The sequence below is a fragment of the Palaemon carinicauda genome, chromosome 6 (genome assembly GCF_036898095.1).
Source record: "Palaemon carinicauda isolate YSFRI2023 chromosome 6, ASM3689809v2, whole genome shotgun sequence".
Taxonomy (NCBI): domain Eukaryota; kingdom Metazoa; phylum Arthropoda; class Malacostraca; order Decapoda; family Palaemonidae; genus Palaemon; species Palaemon carinicauda.
This window is the reverse complement of record NC_090730.1, coordinates 39,258,336-39,262,491: the sequence shown is the minus strand read 5'-3', so window position 1 is coordinate 39,262,491 and position 4,156 is coordinate 39,258,336.

The following is a 4,156-nucleotide window of genomic DNA, read 5'->3' as shown; positions in this document are numbered from 1 at the left end:
CTCACATGCAAAGTTTATGTTTATTTAATAGAGATGTTATTTCTTGAAGTATTTACGTCCAGAGTGAAGTGAACACGAGACCTTGCTGTTCCCCTTCCGGGGTTGTTGAGTAAATTCCCTTGCGGTGAATTGTCTTTCCGATACATCGTGCTCCCTAATCTCCATGTAATTTTTTTATTCTTTGTCACGTAGAGAGAGAGAGAGAGAGAGAGAGAGAGAGAGAGAGAGAGAGAGAGAGAGAGAGAGAGAGAGAGAGAGAGAAATCCAAATCACTAAATGGAAAGTAATCGAGATGTAATGATGATATTGCTCATGAGAAATATATAGAGACACACTGATCGGGAAAATATTTTGATAAAAAAAAAAGAATCTTAATTGTGTTAATAACAATGTTACGTTAAAGTGAGAGAGAGAGAGAGAGAGAGAGAGAGAGAGAGAGAGAGAGAGAGAGAGAGAGAGAGAGAGAGAGAGAGGGGAGAGAGAGAGAGAGAGAGAGAGAGAGAGAGAGAGAGAGAGAGAGAGAGAGAGAGAGAGAGAGAGAGAGAGTTTAAACTACCATAATTTTAAAGTTCTCTTAATGAGGGTGATAATGTCAAGTGATGTTGAGTATCTTAAAATCAATAACCTTTAGATAGAATTAATTATTTTATTTATCTTTAACCCCCAGTGAAGGTTGATTCTAAACTATATAATTGAATATGTATTATCATAGTTTGCATCCTCTTATTAAGTTTGAACGTCTATATAGATTTGCATAAAGTTCACTGAATCAACGATAATCGATTTATCTATAAAATTTTTATAATAATTGAGAAATTATAAAACATTTAGAGGTAAAAGAATGACACAGGGTGGGTCATACGAAGGGTGATTATGACTGCAATTAAACCATTTGAATGACTACCACAATTACTTCTTTGTCAATACTGGAAATTGCACCGCACGTGTTTCACACACTCGTATACTGTAACGTTTTTTTTTTCTTTCTTATTCTATAATATATCTTACTCTACACCTCATCGTTGACAGAACCTGCTTCAGTCTGTCTTTTCGTAAATTAATGTTTTTTTATTGTTTTGACCTTCTTCCGCTGAAAGCCTTGTATATAAACCCGTTGGGTGTTGAAATAAAGTTAGTTGCATTCACCTCGCCTCTCAGTTACAACCTAACTGCGTGCTCGCAGAGAATCAAAGGAGATTTATTAGCCTGTTAGAATTTAAACCAAGATCTTCCTGATAAAACCAATTTAATTACTACTTAACTTACTAAATGGGATAACAGGGGATAAGGATGGAAGGTAATGAAGAATTGGGGGCAGAGGGAGAAAGTCAGTTAGTCAGTCAGGGAGTGCCCAACTTTGTCCAAAGTTGGAGAAGTTTTATTAGCGTGATAAAGAGTGACGGGAGGCGAAAGCCTCCCATCCCTGCCTCCTGGCTTTAACTTCGAAGCGAAAGTCGAGAAGTTCGAATATTGCAATACACACCCCCACCTTTGAGGTTTCTTGTTGCTGCAAGAAACAAGAAAAGTGAAACCCCGTGAAAGTTTTAACTCGATTCTCGGCGCCTCAGATCGAAAAAGTTTGAAAAATTCACCTTGTGTGTTAGGCTATTGCGATGACCATCGGTGCTAAAGAAAGGGTCCTTAGATGATGCCTGTTCATTGAAAGTCTTAATTCATGGAGACTAAAATAGTCTTTTATGATCGATTTTTACACACGTGGTTAGTAGAGATAGTATGCGCTACACATGCATGTGTGCACAAGCCTACATATGTATTATGTTCCCTGAGATCCTGTGATCGTAAATGAATCAATACCATTTACATGAAGATAAGAGACTCAAAAATGGCAATTGGACGTTTCCTTTCAATAATGACCCAGAAAATTTCTATAAGGTATATTTTTAATGGTTCTAGGATAAGTGCCCAACTGATAAGTGCCCAACGGCCACATGCCCGACGGACATCTTCCCGACAGACATCTGCCCGAGTGAACAGTGCCCTATGTAATGGATAAATGCCCGATTAGAACAATTGCCCGATTAGGACATTTGCCCGATTATTTGTTTTGCTGTTATAAGGATTTAGGATGCACTTCCTTTAATTATTTTTCTTTTATGGTAAATATTAACAAGATATAATGAGAGATTTTTTACTGTTAGGCTGCTTAGGTCATAGAGCGATATTTGCTCAAGTGTTTTACTGACAGTCTTAATTGGCGAGAAATTCTCTCTCTCTCTCTCTCTCTCTCTCTCTCTCCTCTCTCTCTCTCTCTCCTCTCTCTCTCTCTCTCTCTCTCTCTCTCTCTCTGCTTTAGATTTAGAATACATATGGTATAATTTTTTTTCAATAGCTTCTTCGTAATTATTGGCAAAAGCCTCTCTCAACGTCACTCTTTCTCTCTTCCTTTTCCTTTCTTACTATTTAGTACAGCATTATTTTTTTACTGACTATGGAAATTATGTATAAAGTTGAAGATTAGAAATCTGGAAAGGATTATAAATTCAATTTTCATTCAGTTGGAAGATATTTAAAACTGGGTTCCTTCTAACACTAATTGACTATTGGCTATTTGTTAATTATTATATACCAAATGAAGTAGAGTAGTTCATTTTCCACTCCGTGGTGGGCCAAATGGTGGCTGTTATTCACCTGTTCTATGACACAGAAATAAAAAGAACATGAATTATTTTTTTTTTATTTGTTGATACACAAGTATGTTATCGATAAAAAAGGCAATAGTTCTAAATAAAAAAACAAACTAAATTTTTAAATTGTGAGCTATTCCTCTTAAAAAATCTAATTCTTCTCGAGGTTCATAATCTTTCACAATATTTGCTATCCTTTTGATGGTGTCTTGGTATTTATTTCTTTTTGAGGGAGGCTCTTGTCCTGCCAGTATTTGGTTGATGATTGCATCTTTAAGAGCTTGTGCAGTTTTCAGTACCTGAAGAAAACGCCAGATATTGGGATGACTTGGAGGTTATATTCGTCTATAAGTGGTTGTGCCATCCTTCCAAGGAATTGGTTGTTCGTGGCAAGTCATCACATACGCGATCAAGCATATTCCACATACAAATAGGAAATAGTGGGTTTCCTCTGTTACGTCGGCGTATCCTGCCAATAAAAGTATCTTCAAAGTAGTTAATTACTCGATCTGCTTCTTCGCCCATACTCTCTTGTAATTGTTCAAATGCTTGTACAACATTGTCTGCTGGCACAAAAGCCAGGGCTGGTATCATTCGAATGTTTATGGCAAACTCAGCATCGCTCGGGTATCTTGATTACAGCCCCCCTTTTGTACCTTCCGATAAATAGCTTGCGAGAGGGGAAAAAAACAGCCATTTATATTTGCATTTGGAAAAACATTTGTCATTGCATTCATTGCCGCTTTTTCATAATCATAATTGCAGATGGATTAAGTCGAGCATTAACAGCCCGAAGTTGGCTGAACAGTTCTTCATAGGTGGATTCTCGTTTATTTGGCAATAATGCCAAAACACATGGTTATCGTTCTTTTAGAAATTAAACAATGAACTGAATACAGTTGGTTAAACAGTTCAGGTACTACTTTGAAGGTACCATCTCAAAACCACTCACTCGAAGATTGCAAGAGTTGCATATTTTTCTCAGTTGAAAACAAAAGTATACGGTTCTCACCAGGTCTACTGTCGTAAAGTAAGAAATTGTCTCCTTTGTACGTTTTTTTATATTCATCTGGAATGACAATCTCATACAAATTTCCCGGTATGGGATGTGGAGCATGTACAGCTTGTTTATACCTTCTGATAAAACGTCTAATTGTGCTCATAGACGGTAGTCGACTAGAGACTCCTTCCGAGACATTCTGTAAAGTTTGACATTGAATCTGTTGTGATGATTGTTGTGTTTAAATAGCTTGATGGTTCATTTCTTCACATAAAGATAGAAGATCTTGACGAATAATATCTGGAGCATGAGTGTGTTCATGTATTTTGCTTATTATTTGATCACCACGCAAAGTAATTTTGGCCTTGCAGTTGTTGTGTCGGCGGCGTTCATATTCGTAAAACGTATTTCCAGATGGTAACTCCTTGTTCTGAACATATACGTAACCATTATGACAAAGCTTCAATCCACCACGTTGAGTTTTAACGAATTCCATGGGTGCTTACTAGAG